Here is a 19374-nt window from a genome sequence, read left to right as displayed (position 1 = left end):
TTAATATCCTGACCATTTTCAAGTTCATTTTCAGATACTCTCAAGGAGGAAAGACATTTCAGGGCTCCTCAGGGCACCTTGCGGCTACTGTTAGAGCCCAACCACTGGGCTGGATGGCTCATTGATTTAGTCTAGTACTGGTGTTGCTCATGGGTTTTCATAGGTTTTTTTTATCTTAACGGTATCTGTTAAGTGCTTATTATGTGCCCGGCAGTGTACTAAGCACTGGGATCGATACAAGCTGATCAGGTTGAACACAGTCATTGTCCCACATGGGGCTCACAGTCTTAATCCCCATTTTACAGATGAGGGAACTGAGGCACAGAGGAGTAAAGTGACTTGCCCAAGGTCACACAGCAGACCACGTGGGTTGATGTTCCTATTATTAGTTGAATCCAGGAGAGATTGGCAAACCAGAAGTGATGTTAAGTCAATCAATCAATAGTATTGATTAAGTGCTTACTATGTGCAGAGCAGTCCTTCCTTCCTTCATTCATTCACCGTATTTATTGAGAGCTTACTGTGTGCAGAGCACTGTACTAAGCACTTGGAAAGTACAATTAAGCAGTAAAGAGAGACGATCCCTGCCCTGCCGGGTTTACAGTCTGGAAGACAGGAGAACCGTACTAAGTGCTTGGGAGACTACAATACAGGAGAATTAGCAGACATGTTTCCTGCCCATAAATATTTGGGGATTGGCTGAAAACCTAGACCAGAAGGGATTTTTGCTAGCCTTAAAAAGGATGCCTCCTCACTGGTCCAAGAGCCTACCTGAGTAGGCTGGCCCTGGGGGAGGCCAGCTAGCCCTGTCAGGCATCCTGAGACTACTTTACAGTTGTCCATGGTCATAGTGGCCAGTAAGGCAGGGGTATGGTGATTTCAAGATATCTGGGATAGGTTCTGCATCATCTAGGCACTTGGGTCTGTAGCTCTTGAGTACTTTGAAACTCACCCCTTTCCAGGCCCGTAGCATTTATCTACATTTCCTTATAATCCATCATTTCCCCTCACTGAAATTTATTTTAATGTCTGTCTCCCCTACTAGATTATAAACTTTCTGAAGGCAGGGATCATGCCTATTGGATTGTATTCTCCCAAGCAGTTAGTACAATGTTCTGCACACAACAAGTTCTCAATTAATGCCATTGATTGATTAATTAATTTAACAGAGCTAAAGCTAAATACCCTAAGTCCAAATATTGATCATTCCAAAAAGCAAGACAACCTGCTGCCAATTTCAATCTTCAAAAACCTCATTAGTGCCAGGGTTAGGGTAAGAATGGTAGGATTAAATTTAGCATTAAGGTGAAGAGTTGGTAGCTGATTTGGAGAATCATATGAATCATTGTCATAATTAAGAGCTTACTATGTAACAAACACAGTACTAAGTGCTGGAGTGGATAAAATACACTCAGATTAGACACCATCCTTGACCTACATGGGGTTCACAGTCTAAGGCGGAGGGAGAACAGACATTTAATCCCCATTTTACAGATGAAGAAACTGAGGAAAGAGAAGTGACTTGCTTAAGGTCACACACCAAGCAAGGGGCAGGTCCAAAATTTGATTCCAAGTCTCCTGTGCTCTTTCCATTAGTCCACACTGCTAACTCAACTTGAATATTAAATAATTGATTTCTTGACATCTGATCTTCAAGGTTTGGAGATCTTGAGTTTTTATTGTTGGCTGCAGAAAATTTGTTCGTTAGAATGTAACCTCCTTGTGGGCAGGGAACATGTTGCTCTGTTATTCGGGAACGTACTTCTCAAGAGTCTATCTAGTACAGTGCCCTGCACCAAGTGGCTGCTTAATAAATGCTACTATGACGACGACGACAACTACTACAACTACTATCACTACAACTACTACTATGATTACTATAACTACTACTATAATTCTTGACAAGGATTGATTTGCCCCACGTACGTTTGGGTCTACAGAGGAAATTTTCTTCAAAGAAATGCTTGCCAGAAATACACTTTGCCTTGTCCAGACCCAAACACTCAACCCAAATTTTGATTTTCAGGGTTGAAAGATAAGATGGATTGAAGAAACACAACACATAAACAAAAGTTAATTATGAAGGATGGATGGAAAAATGGAGGAGGAAAGAGACAAGAATAGGTTCAAGGATTAAGCAGGTAAAAGGTGGAGAGATTTAGAAGAAAGAGAATGAATGATGGGAATGAATTAAAGATGAGTCGATTGGAAAAGAAAATGTGAAAATGAATGAGGAAAGAGGGAGAGTCTTTAAAGAAGTATTGTAGGAGTTTTTACTGGCTGGAGAAAGAAGAATGTGAAATGGCTATAGTAAATCACAGAGAAAGCAAGGATTGATGTCAAGGGTCTGGAAAAGGAGAAACATGAGCTGAAGAAAAAGGTAATAGATTTAGGGATTTCTAAGGGAAAAAAAAGCAAGGTGAAGAATTAGGCTGAAACCGAAACCAGTAAAAAGTGGAAATTAATAAAGAAAAGTCAGTCAATCCATCAGTGTCATTTATTGCACACTTACTGAGTGCAGAGCACTGTACTAAGCACTTGGGAGAGGGCAATACTGAACTCGTACACATGATTCCGGCCTTCAAGGACCTTACGATTCAATGGGGCTGACAGGTATTAAAAATCAATCACAGATAGGGGACGCCACCGAGTATAAGGGTATGTGCAATAGTGCTTTGCAGGAGGGGTGAATATGAAAGTGCTTAAAGGGTATGGATTTAAGATGCAGAAGGGAGGGAGAATAGGGTGAGGAGGTGAGAGTTAGTCTCCTCCTTTCTGGAGGAGATATGCTTTTAGTAGAGCTTTGAAGATGGCCAGAGGGTTGTGTGTAGGAGGGCTCCATTGGCTATTGGGAAGAGAGAGTACCAAGCAAGAGGGAGGGTATGAACAAGAGATTAGGAGAGGAGATTGAGAGGAAAAAGAGAGGAAAGGTAAGAGAGAGAAGGGAAAAATAATTGTCCTCTGTACTTTATAGGTCATGCTGCTGACTTCAGATGTTATTTATGTGTGGAAATGTGGCTAAAAATGAAAGGAGTTAACGACAATGGCAGAACAGTTTCAGCGAGGGAAATGTAGAGATGGACTTTAGAAACATTCTGCATAGGAGGTAAGCAGTAGAGGAGAAAAAGAATTTCAAATTAGTTAGATCAACCAAAGGGAGAAAGAAGATATGGGAACATTAACATGAGAAGGGAGCTGGGGTTTAAGGTTTAAGTGAAAGGGGAAAGTGATTGAAAGAGTGGATCCATAAATAATAAAGGATTTAAGGATTGCTGTTAACCTTGTAGTTGACCCATAACCAGTCTAAAGAAGGGAAAGATGGGGGTGAGATCTTGGATAGGACCCACTGGTGATGGATGGCTGAACCCCAAGAGAGAGGCAGTGGTGCAAGAAAAACAGAAGAAAAGTGTCTGCTCACAATGGAATGCAGTGCGATGGATGATAAATGAAGTTAAGAAGTGGGAGGGATAGACGCAGGATGGAAAGAAGGATTGCCCAAGTTAAGGATGAGGAAATAATTGAAGAGAGAGGGGAAGGGATGGAGAATTTCAATGCATAAGAGAGGAGACTGAGACAAGATTTAGTTTAGATAGAGTAGAGATGAAAGGAATAGAGGTGGGACTCCATTGTTTTCTAATAGGAGTTGTATGTGTACTGAGGATATTCTGAGGAATGAAGACGGGTGACTGAAGAGAAGACCTTGAATTAGAAAGAACAATACAGAAAGAATGGATAGAGGGAATTGAGACAATCAAGACTCGGATAAGGTAAAAAGAGATGGTAAAACACCATGAAAGGCAAATATCAAATATGAAAGATAAATCCAAAGAAGCAGCATTTGCTTGGAGGGATGGAAGGAGGTTAGAAAGAATGAAAAGGAATTTCAGATAAGGGAAGAAAGGGAAGGGATGAAAGGGGTTTGAGAAGAGAACAGAGGGGATCAATACAGATGTGGACTGAGGGCCGGAAAGGAATTGGACCATCTGGGAATGAGGACTCTCAACCGAGACTAAGGAGGGAAGCAAGACCCAAAGGGAATAGCCTTCCCGGGTTGAGGGTGTCTCGTTTCTGCCCAACTCAGGTCTGAAGCCTCTGATGGGATGGGGGTGGTGGGGGTGGTGTCTGGGAAAGATATTCCTATGCATAAAGTGGGTATCTGGAGGAGCAGTAGGAGTCGAAGGGAAACTAGACTGTGAGCCTGTTGTTGGGTAGGGATTGTCTCTATTTGTTGCCGAATTGTACTTTCCAAGCGCTTAGTACAGTGCCCTGCACACAGTAAGCACTCAATAAATGTGATTGAATGAAACTATGTGGGAGGAGACACTTACTGGAGTGGAAAGAGAAGAGGAAGCTAGTTGAAAAGAAGATGGAAAACAGACAGCTGGAGCGAGGCAGGGCAGAGGTGGGACGTCCCTCCTGAGGAAGCAAGGGAAGGAAGTTAGAGTGAGCTGCGAGGAGGAGTAGGAGGATTTGCAGGGGGGAGGGTGGGGATGACAGGAGGGGGTGGCACGTGGCTCTTTGAAGGAAGGCGGGAGGCGGGGGCAAGGACGGGAGGGAGTTTCCAGATATAGAGGGAAATGCTCCAAAAGAACGTGCAGGGGCCGGAGGGAGGGCAGCAAGTTTTGGGGTGTCACTGAGGCCCAGTTCCACAAAAGAGCCTAAGCCAGACACTTGGGAGAGAGGTGAGCGAGGAGACCAGCGGAGCTGAGGGTGAAGGGGTGGAGGAGGAAGAGGAGAGGAAGAGGAGGACAAGGAGGAGGAGGAGGAGAAGGGGACTGATGGGAAAGGTGAAGGTGACTCGGGAGATGGGAGCGGTAAAGTGGGCGAGAAGGGAAAGGGGACAGAGGGTGGATCGGTGGGGGTGCAAAAGTTTGGGAAGAGCAGGCGGTAGGAGCAGCTGGAAGGGGCTCGAGGGCGGATTGAACGCGACGGGGATGTAGGGGAAGAGTGGCTTGGCAAGGAAATGGAGTTCGACTTCCCACCGCTCAGGAGGCAGCTGGGGGCGCCGAGACGCCGGAGAGGCGCCCAGTACGGGGAGGAAGGTGAAGGGCTAGGTGTGGGGAGAGGGCGGCGGCAGCCACGGACGCCTGCCCCCCCCCCCCCCATCCTTTCCAGGCATTTCGATCCGAAAAGACCCTCATCCACCCACCCACCCACCCACAAACACAAAGCCACCTAAGAGAAGCAGCGTAGTTTAGAGGAAAGAGCAGGGGTTTGGGAGTCAGAGGATGTGGGTTCTAATCCCGACCCCGCCACTTGTCTGCCGCCGTGTGACCTTGGGCAAGACACTTAACTTCTCTGTGCCCTCAGTTCCCTCATCTGTAAAATGGGGATTATGACTGTGAGCCCCAGATGGGACAACCTCATTACCTTGTTTCTACCCCGGCGCTTAGAATCGTGCTTGGCACGTAGTAAGCGCTGAACAGATAGCATTATGATTATTGTTATTATTAGACAGAGACGACTAGGAGCTGAGAGCAGCCTAGGAGCCCGAAACAGTGGGGGTCAGTGGGGGTTTGGGGAGACGAGGGCCGAGGGTCCTAGGGGTCGGGGAGGGGACTGGGGGCGCGCGGCCCAGGGTGGACAGGGGCGGGGAAGGGTTAGAGTCGGGTCCGGGTGAGGTCAGGAGCGAAGAAGCGTGGAAAGAAAGGGGACGGAGGAGGCGGTGGCTGGGGGCGGGGAGGAGGGTCAGAAACGGGAGGTACAGGGAGGGCGCTCGGAAAGGAGGGTGCAGGGGAGGGCATCCCTCGAAAGGCGTTAGGGTTTGGTTGTTCGTTTGGGGGAGGGGGCGAGGGATGATGACAGAGGGCTCGGGGGTCCCGGATGGGGAGCGGGCAGCGAGGGGGACAGGCAGCGGGGGGTCCCGGGCCGGCCGGGGGTCCCGGCAGGAGGAGAGGGGGGCGGGCCCGAGGGGAGCCGGGGGAGGGGCCGGGCCGGGCCGGCGGGAGGCGGAGCCCGGGGTAGGGGCTGCTAGAAAGCGGCTCTCGCTCTGCTCCTTCCCCTCCAGCTCCTCGGCTCCCGCCGCCAACGCCAGCGCCAGCGCCGCTCTCCGCGCGTCCTCCCCGGCTGCAGCTCCAGCTCCCTGGGCCCGGCCCGGCCCGGCCCGGCTCGGCCCGGCCCGGCCCGGCATGGCAGCCCCGGCCGCCTCCCGTGCGCGCAGCCCCGGCCCCGGCCCCGGCCCCGGCTCGGGCTCGGTGCTCCGGGTGCGGGTGCGGGTGCGGGTCCGGGTCCGGGTCCGGTCCTGCCGCCCGGCGCCGCCGCCCGCGCCCGCCCCGCTGCTGCCGCTGCTCCTGCTCCTGGCCAGCGGGCCCGGCTCCTCCGCCTCCCGGCAGCCCGACAGCCCCTGCCGCCTCAAGACCGTCACCGTGTCCACGCTGCCGGCCCTGCGGGAGAGCGACATCGGCTGGCCCGGGGCCTCCTCGTCCTCCTCCTCGTCCTCCTCCTCGGCCGCCGCCGCCGCCGCAGCTGCAGCAGCAGCAGCAGCAGCAGCAGCAGCGGGAGCCGCCGGGTCCCCGGGCCCCGGCTCCCCCGGCTCCCCCGGCTCCCCCGACTCCCCCGGCACCCCCGGTCCAGGCTCCCCCGGTCCAGGCTCCCCCGGTCCAGGCTCCCCCGGCCCCGGCGACTCCCGCCTCCTCCTCTTCGTGCGCAACGAGCTGCCCGGGCGCATCGCCGTGCAGGACGATCTAGACAACACGGAGCTCCCGTTCTTCACCCTGGGTAAGAGCCGGATCCCGGGCCCGGGACCGGACGGACCGGACCGGTGGGACGGGCCCTGGGGGTAGCCTTTTCTCCGCCTCCCTTTTCGCCGGCCAAGTGGCCTCCAGCAGACGGGTGGGGGCTGGGGAGGTTCAAAGGACCCCGGAGTCCTTTAAGCCAGCCGGCCACCCTTCTCCAGCGTGAAGCAGCGTGGCTTAGTGGCAAGAGGCCGGGCTTGGGAGTCAGAGGTCGTGGGGGTCCAACGCCACTTGCCAGCTGGGTGACCTTGGGCAAGTCACTTCACTTCGCTGGGCCTCAGTTCCCTCATCTGTAAAAGGGGGATGAAGACGGTGAGCCCCTCGTGGGGCAACCTAATTCCCCTTGTAGCTACCCCAGCGCTTGGAACAGTGCTTGGCACATAGTAAGCGCTTTACAAATACCAACATTATTATTATTATTACTATTATTATTCCCCTCCGAGGATAGCCAACATGACCCCGTGCGTCGCCAGTTCGGCAGGAGAGTCGGACTGGTAGAGGAGTGAGGTGGGGAGGACTGGGTGGGTGATCGGAAGGAGTGACAGAGATGGAGAGAGACGGTTAAAGTCCCTCGCTCCTCGGACCGACGCTGAGGGTTGGTAGCCAGGGGCAAGGCGGGCGGGCAGAAGAAGGCGGGAAGGGATTTGGAGGGAAGAAACTCGCCGTCCCCTTAGGATGGACAGGGCCGGACCAGGGAGCCAAGCACAGGTGGTTGGGGAGTGGGGAAAGGGATGGGGAAGGGAGGGGAAGGGGGTCAGTATGGGTTTGAGGTGTGACCTTCTGGGGAAAGGGTCAGCGGAGGCGGTGGGGCTCAGAGTCAGGGCTGGCTTGGATCCAGAGGGCCGAGGGCAGAGTGCCCTCGGGGCTCACCTCTCCCCGGAGCAGAGAGCCCCTGCCAGGAGGCAGAGCGGAGAGGGGAGGCGGAGAGTGGCCCATAAAACGGGGAAGGAGAGGGCGCTGTCCAGCGGCGGCTTCGGCGGAGCGGGGTCCAGTCGGGAAGGACGCGTCTAGGAGGGGTCGGCGGATGATAATGAGCCTTCGGGGGACGCCCCCGCTGCACCGCCTCGACAGGACAGCAAGTGTGGAAGGGATAAAGGTGCTCACCGGACAGCACTGCGCCCAAGTTGTTAGGGCACGAGGTTTCGGAATAGTGGGTGTAAGGCCTCTGGCTTTTCCCCGGGATTCTTTCTGGTTTGACTTCGCTGACTCGGGATGGGTGTGTGTGTGTGTGTAAGTGTAAGAGACAGAGAGACAAATGGGTAGAGCGAGCACATTGGACCGGGAAGGGGGCTCGGAAGGAGGAACTGAGAGAATGAGAATGAATTATGAGGGATTCGGGGGGAGGGTGTCATTTTGATTCATACAAGAAATGTTCCCCGTGGTCGAAGATGCGCTGGAACTGGGATGAACGTAGACTCCGGCAGTTTTAGTTTTACGGTCCCTGCCGGCCCCTTTCCTCTTCCATCACCGGGGAAGCGGGGAACTACAATTCCTGGAATCTCGCGCTTTTGCCTTTTACTAATCACTAACACTATAATTTAGGAGGACATATACACACACAGACGCCACAAACATACATACACAACTTCTAAAGCCAGGAAAGCCACCAGGGAGGTACATGGGTGGGTGGGTGGGAGAGTGGGGAGCGGGTTCTGATCTGTTCGGTCTCCCCCTGAGTCCCTCAGAGGTGGCCATGGAATAGGGGTGGGTTTCTCTTCCCTCCCCGGCCATTGATGGCTTAATTATCTGGCAGAGGAGCGGGCGATGTTTGCCTCCTTGTTTCTCCGATTTCCCTCCAACCTCCTTAGGGGAGTGGAAGGCAGAGATTCGCTGACAGGATTTTTAAAAACGGAGGAATGAGCTGACACTTCTTAAAGGAAAAGGAGTCCTCTTATACTCCCCGCCTCCCTTCCCAGTCCCTGTCCCTGTCCCGTTCCGGGCCACCTACGGGTTGCAGCCCCCGGTGGGGGTCTATTCATGTCTTGTCGGTGTCCCGGCCTCTCTCTTCTCCTGACCGCTGCGGGTCCTGCGCTCTCTGGGGGCTGGGGGAGATCCTTAAGTCCCCACCCGTGTCGGAGGCTCCATTAAGGCATAGACTGTGAAATCCCCTGGGATCCATTTCCAAGCCCAGTCTCTCCCGCGGCCGAAAATCCGCGGGCCTGGGGTGATGATTTTGGTGCTTCTTCTTCTTTTCCCAGCTGTACCTGGAAGACCCTCTCAGACTTATTTCCCATGTCCTTCTCCCCCTCCCATTCCTTCTCCTCTTTCTCTCCCTCCTGCTCTTCTCCTCCCTCCTCCTACCCTACCCCTTTTTCCACCTTCACTTCCTCTTCCTCCTCCTCTTCTGTTCTCCCTCCTCTTCCTTCTCCTCCTGCTTCTCCTCTTCTCCCTCCTCTTCCTTTTCCTCCTCCTCTTCTTCCTCTTCCTTCTCCTCTTCTTCCTCCTCTGCCTCATTTTCTTCTTCCTCCTCCTTCTCTTCTTCCTCCTCTTCTTCTCTATCCCCTCCTCCACTATTTCCATCTCTCCCTCTTTTTTACATTGCCCCCTCCCTCTTCGTCCCTCTTCAACCTGCTGTTACCTTAACACTCTCTAGGATTCTCCCGGGAGTGGGAAGAACAGAGAGGGAGGAAGGGAGGGAGGGAGCTTATTGCATTTCCTTGGGGGTATCCTGGCAGCTGTGTCTAGCTTGTGAACCTACCACGTGTGAGTATGTGTGTAACTGTGTCTGAGTCCATCTCGGTTATTTCCTCATTTCCCCTGATAAGTGACAGACTTTACAGCGAAGGTACACAGGAGGCTTACTTGCATGACCCTGGAAGTTCCTGTGTTGCCTTTCAAGCTATCACCAGATTCTTCCATTCTCTAATTATAGTTGAGTGGTAGTTCCCCTCCTCTCTCTAACCGCCCTTAACTTCAGGCTGTTCTGGACTTTGGAGAAGAAGCCACAGTGTGCTGAGCTGGGTACCCTGTCCCCAGACTCCCATCTTCATCCCTGGAAACCTCTGTCCCCTCACATGACCTCCTCAACCCAGTCTCTCAGCTCCCACTCTGTCCCCTCCCTCAACTTCCCTATCCCTGCTCTCTCTGCTTCCAGTCTGTCTCCTCCTTGACTCTTCAATGCCGGGTCTCTCTGATCCTACTCTGCCCTCTTCCCATCCTCCCTGACCCTGGTCTTTCTGTTCCCACTTTATCCCTTCACCTGGCCTTTCTACCCCAGTGTCTCTGCTCTATTCTGACCCCTCCTCTTCCCTGCCACACCCCTCCCCCCACAACCCTGGACACTTGAACACTTAATCCTTTCCAGAACCACTTGTTCCCAGGGAGAGAATAGGGAGGGAGCTTGGTTTATGTCCCATTGATGGCTGAGAGATCTCCCAGCTGGTTGAGGGAGGGTCACTTTTAAGTCCCAGGCACTTTTGGGGCAAAGAGAATGGTGACAGAAAAGTTAAGGGGAAGGGGTCTGAGGGGTGTAATTGAAAAAATGGCAAGACAGGATCATCAACAATTACACTCTAGAAAGAAGTCGGTCCCCTCACATCAAAACTGTGCTCTCTTCAACTATAGCTGTCCTAGGTTGTACATGTAAGGAGAATGAGGGACCGCACGATGCCCAAGCAGCATCTCTTTGGAGAGGTGAATTTGGGGAACTGGAAATATGGAGGACGGAGGAAAAGTTTTAAGGACATAATAGTAATTATGGTATTTGTTAAGTGCATACCATGTGCCAAACACTGTTCTAAGCACTGGGATAGAGACAAGGTAATCAGGTTGTCCCACATGGGGCTTGTAGTTTTAATCCCCATTTTACAGAGGAAGTAACTGAGGCAGAGAGAAGCTAAGTGGGTTGCCCAAGGTCACACAGCAGACAAATGGATTAAAATCCACGTCCTCTGACTCCCAAGCCTGTGCTCTTTCCACTAAGGCATGCTACTTCTTGATACACTCCTCAAGGCTGGCTGAAGCCCAGTTGAAAATTGGGTGTCTGCTGATGGAGTTAGACTAGCATGGTATACCGCTTTCAAGAAAGGAGTGCTTTCTTTGAACAGAAGCTTAGTAAGCATGGGAAGACCTAGAAGCAAAGGAGAAATCAGCAGCAGTTGCTGAAAACATCAAACATGAGAGCACAACCAGGACCCACATTTTTATGTCAAACCCACATTGGCCTTTTCATCCAAACATCCAGTCATAAGAGATACGTATGTGTGTATGTGCACGTATGTGTGCATCTACATGTGTAGATGTGTATCAATAATTCACGGGAAGGTTTTCAGGGCTGGGAGAGGCTTGGAGAGCAAAAGGGGAAGGAATAAGAGGAAAAAAGGAGTAGAGACCTAGTAGTGGTAGTAGTTAGTATTTATTAAACACTTTCTGTGTACAGAGATCTATACTACACAGGTGATAGTTGGACATGGTCCCTTCCCAAGAGCCCTCAGAGCTTGGAACTTCGGGTCCTGGATTCTGGACTTGCCAAGTTAAGGAGCTGGCTGGAACCAGAGACTGGATTACAGGATCAAGAGTCTTTCGGGAATGAGAAGGTTGGGTACTTGGATGGATGATTTCTGCCCCATATCTGTCTCTCAAAGGCCTAGATGCTTAAAAGCTAGCATCTTGCAGCCACCTCTTGGGTGAGTTATAAATGATCTCTGCATTCCCAGAGGATTGAAGAGAATTGCCAGTCAATGGCATCCTCTCTTCTCCTATCCCTCTCTCATGCCTCAGGCTCCCCTCCTGTGGCCTGCCAGTGAATTTTATCGCCCCTAGGATGAGACTCTCCCCTTTCTCTGTGGTGGCTGCCAGCATGTGCTGCTCCAGCTGCCTCTGCTCCCCCATCGCCCAGCCCCCGCTGACCCGGGCCCACAGTCCTGTGCTGTGCCCTGCTGGGAATTTGGCTAGCAGCAGCAGTAAGCAGATGGCTGGGGATGGCAGGAGCTGTGTGCGTAAGAAAAGAAAAAAAAAAACCAAAACCCGTAGGATTTTATTTGTATTGGTCTTAACTAATGTTTGCGGGTAAACAGTGAGTTCTGAGCTAACACAGCAAGTCCCCAGCTTCCGGCACAGCCTCCATGATCAGAACCAAGGGTGACTTGCTGCTCCGGGTTTTCTTCACCCGGCCTCTGGGGCCAAGCTCCTTCAGCTGAGATCTATCATTGCTAGGTCTTCCAGGTTCTTTGGCAGCTTCTTGGCCTCTCAAGGCCTCATCCCTTCCCCTTATCACCCCTGTGGCTCCTTGTCCTGGCTGGGCTCTCTAGAACCTCAGGCACCCTTCCTGAGCTGTGCACAGCACAGGGTGCAGAGGGGAGGGTGCAGGATGCAGAGAGTGCAAGCTCTAGGTGCAGAAGAGGGGAGGGGTTGCAGGTCACAGAGCCACAGCCCACTGGGGCAGGGAGGCCTCAGAGCCCTGTTGCTGCAGGCACAGTTTCCTATCTCTCTTGGGGCTGAGTTCAAAAGGGAAGAGAGGGTTATGGTCTAAAAAGTAATATCAGGGACATTTTTTTCCCCAGGCCCCTGAAGCCACACAGCCTATGCCCCAGCAAACAGTGGTACTGGTTTCCATGATCGTGGCTGCCTTTGATGCACTGACTACACTCCTTGTTGTGGCTCCAGGGCAGGAATTCAGTCTGTCTTCAGGTTCTCAGGATCAGAGTTATCTCCTTCTCTTCCTCCTTCTCCTTGGGCCTATTAGCACCACAGATGGCTTCATGCAGGTTCTTTTTCTTTTAATGAGACCTTCCCTCCTCAAAGAACGGTCTTTTTCAAAGACCCTGATCCAAGAATCCCAACTGAAGGAGCACTGGAGGAGGGGGATGGAGGGGAGTTGGAAAGAGCAGTAAGTCTGAAATTCAATTCTCTTGTATTAATAAAGAAGCTGAGGCCAAGCAGTGGGTGCCTGGTTGGGAACTCTGAGATCTCTGAGGTCTAGGGCCTCTTCAGCCTTGGACTCCAGAAAGATAGGCTTTTCTCCCTTCTCTGGGACTCAGGAGGCAATTGTAGAGAGGAGATAAATGCAAAAAAATTGATGTGAAAAGAGTCTGGCAGTTAAAGAGTTAAAGTAAGTGTGTGTGTGTGTGTGTGTGTGTGTGTGTGTGTGTGTGTGTGTGTGTGTGTATTGGTTAGAGTAAGAGTCAGCCTGCAAAGGCTTTCTCTCCTATGTGCTTATGAGCGCACGCATGTGCGCACAAACACACACACATACAAAATGAGAAAGTCAGGGTTATGATTATTATTATTATTAGTAGTAGTAGAGGTAATAGTAGTAGCAGTAATAACAACAATAGTGGTATTTTTTAAAGTGCTTGTTATGTGCCAACTATTGTAATAAGCACTGAGGCAGATACTGGATGATCAAGTCAGTCACATTCTGATGGAATTATTTATCAGTTTTGGTTCAGCAAAACAGGAAGAGGATTGAATAACCTTTCCTTGTCTAGCAACTCCAAATATTTTATTTGCATGGAAAACTGGCTAATTGGCCTGTAATTTTGAGGAGGAAGGGAGAGACAAGGAGGAACAGAGAGATGGGTAGGTAGTGCCTCTTCTGAGAAGGCGGGATTTGTGATCCCAAAGGATTTAACCAGTAGGTTACTTTCTAGAGAAGCTCATGGCCTGTGGATGGAGAGGTAGATGAGGCAGGTTGATGGGATCCATTTAGAGAAGGCTCTAGAGAGGGCCATATGAATGGTCTTGTATTCTTGTTCCCTCTTCCCATCCCTCTCCTTCAGTTCCCTGAGCTGGACTAATAGGCAAACATTTTTCCAGAGTTTTGCCAATGCATTCATTACAATGTAAAAAAACAATTTACGTTTCCAGCAGATAATCACCATGCCTTCGGTAATCTAGGTATTGTGCTTGAAACACCCAGTCTCTGGAATCACAAATTTAAATCTCAACCGAGTTGTCAAGCAATGTTACTTGGCTGTAGCCATTTTAAGGTCTCAAAGTGGAGTCATATGATAAAGCTTATCTAAGTTTCCCTCTCAGTGTGGTGAGCCCTGAAGACTTCTTGGCATCAGAGGCTAAATCCATGCTGAGATCTTTCACAGAGAAGCAGCATGGTGTAGTGGATAGACCTTGGGCCTGGGAGTCAGAAGGTCATGCGTTCTAATCCTGGCTCTGCTGTTAGTATGCTGTGTGTCCTTGGGCAAATCACTTCACTTTTATGAGCTTGAGTTACCCCATCTGCAAAAACATGAGCATTGAGACAGTGAGCCCAAAGTGGGACAGGGACTGTGTACAACCCAATTTGCTTGTATCCACCCCAGTGTTTAGTACAGTGTCAGGTACATAGTAAGTGCTTAACAAGTGCCACAATTGCAACTACTTCCTGAAATTTTGGCCTGAGTCCCTCTCTAAGCTCGCATGGGTCACAAAAGGGGAAATAGGAAGTGTTAGGTGGTCTATCCCATGAGGATAGATGCCTAGAAAGACAAGCCTCATCACATGGTACTTCCAAGCATCTTGTTGCTACTGATGGAAGCAGAATCCTGGCATGGATGGACAATAGGTCTGGCCCAGGAGTAGCTTTTCTCATGTTTTTATCTGCTAGACACTGTTGGGGGACCTGCTCATGCCCAGAAGCAGCCAAATTATCAACTCTAGGAAGTGACTATGTTTATAATGGGCTATATTGGAGCTTTTCCAGCTACTGGGAGTAGTGAGGTCAGCAAGCCAGGTTAATTATTTAATTGTGGTATTTTAAGCTCTTCCTATGTGCCAAGCACTCCTCTAAGCACTGGGGTAGATACAAGATTACCAGGTCCTATTTCCGGGGCTCACAGTCTAAGTAGAAGGAAGAACAGGTACTGAATCCCCATTTTACAGATGAGGGCACTGAGGCCCAGAGACGTTAAGTGACTTGTGCAAGTTCACACAGTAAGCAAGTGGCAAAGCCAGGGTTAGAACCCAGGTCCTTTGATTCCCAGGCCCAAGGCGTTTCCACTAGGCTACAATGCTTATCTAGGATATAATAATAACAATAATGGTATTTGTTAAGTGCTTACTATGTGTCAAGCACTGTTCTAAGCACTAGGCAGAGTGGAGACACTGTTTTTTTGAGTAAAAGGAAAGGGAAACTACCATATAAACTGATGGGGTGGCTCATAGACTGAATACTTGTCCCAGCTGAGCTTATGTCTTGGAACCAGAATTGAGAAGCAGCATACCCTGGTAGATAGAACAACAGATCTGGGAGTCAGATGGACCTAGGTTCTAATGCTGGCTCTACCACTTGTCTGTTTTATGACCTTGGAAAAGTCACTTGACTTCTCTGCACCTCAGTTACCTCATCTGTTAAATGGGGATTAAGACTGGGAGCACCATGTGGGACAGGGACTGTGTCCAACCTGATTAGCTTGCATCTACCCCAGTGTTTAATACAGTGCCTGGGATTTTAGGATTTTAGTAAATGCTAAACAAATACCATAAGAAAAAGCCAAACAAAACAAAACAAACAAAAAAATCCCAGGTCCCACATTGGATTCAAAAGTCAAAGTAGGAGGTAGAACAGGTATTGGATCCCCATTTAGCAGGTGAGGGAACTGAGACACAGAAAAATTTAGTGATTTGCCCGAGGTCATACAGAAGGTAAGGGGCGGAGGCTGTACTAGAACCCAGGTCTTCTCACTCCCAAAGGCCAAGCTCTTTCTTCTAGGGCACACTGCTGCTTTTATTTGGGAAGAGAGACTCATCCATTTCAGTTTCCTATACTCTGATTGGCAGGATTGGCTGACAGCTCAGGAAGGGTGTTGGGAGTGGGAGGAACAGAGAAAATCTACCCTTAGAAATACACTCACAGAAGAGCATGGGCCTGGAAGTTCGAGCACCTAGGCTCTAATCCTGACACTGCCACTTGCCTGCTGTGTGACCATGGGCTAGTCATTTTACTTTTCTGCGACTCAGTTTCCTCAACTGTGAAATGGGGATTCAAAATTAATTCTCCCTCCTATTTAGACTGTGAGTCTATGTGGAACAGGGACTGTGTCCAACCTGATTAACTTGTTTCTACCCCAGGGCTTAGAACAGTTTTGAAACCATAGTAAGCACTTAACAAATACCATAATTTTTTTTTTAAATGAAGAGAATCTTTCGGGGGCAAGCTCCAAATGGGTGTTTTTGAGGATAAGCTAAGTTTTAGGCATTCTAACCCTGTGGACCATGTTAATAATCAAAGATTTTCAGTGGGAGAAATTCCCCTCCATAGGACTGAAGTCAGCTGACTAGGATTTGCTTCCAGTGGCTAGAATCTCCTTTAAGGACAATGGACTTCCCACCAACTTGACAGTTCCTTTGCTTCTGTGGAAGAAACCAGACTTGTTCATCTTTAACAAGAGCTTTGAAGTTTCAGAGGCCATAATTTGAGTGCAGACAGGAACATGTTTTTCTGAAGGAACAAAGTTTCTTGAAAGAACAGATGCTTTCCCAAGTACCCTTATTGACCAGCTAGTGGCAACACAAGATTAACTATAGTGAGAGGGAGAAACATCTCCTTCCCAACTGCATCATCAGGCAGTCTTTTTGGAATGAGCCTAACAGGACACATGGTTGCCTATTCAGCCTGCTTCCTGCTCCATCCTTTTCCTCTTCTGCTATTCCCTTCCCCACACCCACATCTATCTTCTCGTTTCCTGCTCTCTTCTTTCCTTTTCTGGTTTACCTTCCACATTTCTTTGCCTCCATAAAAGAAACTGTCGAATCGAAAATAAAAGAGAGGGTCTGTTCTTTGAGGCTATAATAAAGTCAGCATTGCCCCTGGACCAGGTCCACACATGCTTTTCTTTAAGCCAGCACTGAATCTGGATGTTTCAGGGAGGGGGAAGCCCCCAACAAACACAAAAGGTTTTGCCTTTAACTCTTTATTTTGTACTTTAAAGATCAAAACACGAACCAAAAGGGCTCTCTCCACAAAAATAAAAGAGGGACCAGCTGCCTGGCTAGTAGTGCGATAAGAGGGAATCAGAATCAGTCTGACCTTGAAGCTTAAACATAGGCTGTAGAAGGCAGTGAATTCTTACTCCCTTAAGAATGCTTGTGTGGGATCAGAGCCCTCAGGGGTTTTGGGAGATTGATGCCTGGATAATATTGCTTGGCTCTGATTCCTTCATCAGCTGTTCCCCACTACAGCTAGTCCTCGGATTTACAAAGCAGTTGGTTTCTGAAAACTGTGTATTGAGTCAAAACTTAAGTGTTGTAAGGCAGGACCAATGTTTCCATATAAACAATGAAATAAATGAGATATCGGTTCCTAAACCAAAGTTTAATATCCTATTTTTTACCAAAATTACTCAGAATTGTGTACTCAATAAATTATAGATGAAGAGTATGACTGTGTTAGTGTATTTATATTAAGAGAGGTTTCACAATAGAGCAGCTTATTTTTCTTCATTAAAGGTAAAACGTGTGTTTCCTCCTTCTCTGCTGACTCTGATTGGAGATCAGATAACTACTCCCTCCTGAGCCCTGGCAATTCCTGCTCCACCCTCCGCCCTCTCTTTAAACATTTCTCCCCCATTCCCATCCGCCCCCAAATCTCGCCCCCCTCCCCCACACATTGCCCTGTCACAGCTTTTAAAACCGCTTTCCCAGTTCCCTGATGTTCCTTTCCCTTCTCCTTCTCTACTACGTGCATCCCTGGAGCTAGAGCCATAAAGGAAGCTTGTGTTGTGAAGTTAAAACCAGTGTGTTGTGAAGATGAAACAAGATGGATTTTAGAGATGTTGTAAGTGCTATTTTTCTTCCAGTAAAAGTCTTCACCTTTCCTGATTTTCCCTGCAAACTTCCTCTGTTGTCTACTCTCCTCCCTCCCTCCCTTCCCCCCCAAGTCTGCTGACATCTGCCCAGAAGAGACTGTGCATATTCCCTTTCTTGATAGATGTGGCATCAGATTTTTCTTCTGTAAATAATCTGAGAGAGGGGACTCAGGAAACAATCATGAGAGAACATTTAATTATGCTGCCACCACCCCTACCTAAGCACCTGTTGCTATGAGGCTTAGAAGCAACTCCTCAAAGACTTTAACTAAAGGAGATCTTTCAAATGGGCAATGCCTTTACAAAGCTGGAATCGCAACCATATAGAAACACCATCCCCCTCTACCCAGGACTTGTCTGGCAAACTAAAAAAAAAAATCTGGATTCATAACTAATTTGCACTAATGAGAGAAGAACTTGAGCCTCCTCCAAGTGAAAGGAAATGGCCCAATCCAATCATAGCCATCATCTCTCAATCCACTGTGCACAGCTCAAAGTTTCCCATGATGCTTTCTCATTCTGCTATTTAAAAATCAACTGGTGGATCTCTGCTTCTCTTCAGACTCATCTTCCATGTGAAGTAAGTTGGATCTTGTCTCCGGAACCATGATTTCCCCGAAAATAGAAGATGTTTATAAACTTATCTATGGAGGGAAAAGATACCAAATATTACCAGTTTCAGAGACTGACCATTTCTGGAAGGGTCAAACCTTACAGGGATTGAAAAACACCCATTAATATCTCTTTCAGTCTTCCTGGCACTTTCAGATGCTGGCTTGTTAGCCACCTGGCATAAGCAGGATCTGGCACTAATACTTTTGGCTGCAATTTGGGCTGATAAATCTCAGAAATGTATAGAGGGCCTCTTGGAAGCAAGGTATTTTTACTTGGAGTTTATCCTAGTGTGGGACTCTTACTGACCCAGAATCTGCCTGTTGGACAGCAGCTGGCTGGGTGTGCGGGGACTCCTTGCCGCCCTAGTCTTTCAATTAATCAATCTATCAATCATTTATTGATCATTTAACACATGTACAACACTGTACTAAGTGCATTGAAGAGCACAACATAACAGAGCTGGTAGGTGCATTCCCTGTCCACAGCGAGCTAACCCTCTAGCATATAGTCTTTCAGTCTACTCTCTCCTTCACTACCAGTTTGCCTGGACTCTGGTAGCTTTCCTTAAACCCTTGGTGGGAGTGGCTTGTGGGGAAAGAGGCACTTCTCCAATCTGACAGATGTTCTCTGGCAGGAAAGCAATGTAACCTAGTGGAAAGAGCACTGTCCTGGGAGTTGGAAGTTCTGGCTTCTAATCCTGTCTCTGCCACTTGCCTGCTGTTGTGACTTTGGGAAAGTCACTTAACTTGTCTGTGCCTCAATTTTCTCATCTATAAAAGGGGGATGAAATACCTGTTTCTCTCTCCCTCTTATATTGTGAGTGCCAATTGGAACAGGGACTTTGTCCAATTTGATCGTATGGTATCTACCTTACTACTTAATTGGTGCCAGGCTCATAGTAAGCACTTAACAAATTAATGATGTGTTGATATCAGGGTGCCTGAGTTAGGCTTGGAGAGGCAGAATTAGGAATCTGAGCCTTTGATGTGTTGGGATGGCACACTTCACTAACCTGTGGGGCTCAGCAATAAGGTAGTCCATGATCTACCCAACATCTCCCAGAAATTCTCCTTAAAAAGCACACTTGTGCCACACACATATGACTTCTTAAACGATGGCAGGTTGGAAATGAGTGTCTCCTGCCCTAGATTGAAAGTTGCTTATGGGTAGGGATCAATTATGTCTATTAGCTCTTGTGTACTCTCCCAAGAACTTACTTCACACACTTCTCTTTACAACATGCTCAGTAAATAATGCAAATAGATCTTTTGTTCCTTTTCACC

General features: G+C 49.0%; 1 protein-coding gene and 1 long non-coding RNA gene across 2 annotated transcripts in view; both read left to right on the top strand.

Moving 5' to 3' along the window:
• The window catches only part of LOC114811109, a 52412-nt gene extending 49311 nt beyond the window's left edge, over positions 1 to 3101 (top strand). Inside the window, exons 2-3 of the long non-coding RNA XR_003758813.2 lie at positions 2027 to 2141; positions 2975 to 3101. This is a non-coding gene — a long non-coding RNA (uncharacterized LOC114811109). The remainder of the gene's footprint in view (positions 1 to 2026; positions 2142 to 2974) is intronic.
• A 3551-nt stretch (positions 3102 to 6652) lies between these two features.
• ASTN2 (astrotactin 2) overlaps positions 6653 to 19374 on the top strand; it is an 869558-nt gene continuing 856836 nt past the window's right edge. The window contains exon 1 of the mRNA XM_029062729.2: positions 6653 to 6717. The gene's annotated coding sequence lies outside the window, so the exon portion shown is untranslated. The remainder of the gene's footprint in view (positions 6718 to 19374) is intronic.

Source organism: Ornithorhynchus anatinus, chromosome 4 (assembly GCF_004115215.2).
Source record: "Ornithorhynchus anatinus isolate Pmale09 chromosome 4, mOrnAna1.pri.v4, whole genome shotgun sequence".
Classification (NCBI taxonomy): domain Eukaryota; kingdom Metazoa; phylum Chordata; class Mammalia; order Monotremata; family Ornithorhynchidae; genus Ornithorhynchus; species Ornithorhynchus anatinus.
This window is presented reverse-complemented; position numbering and strand designations above follow the sequence as displayed.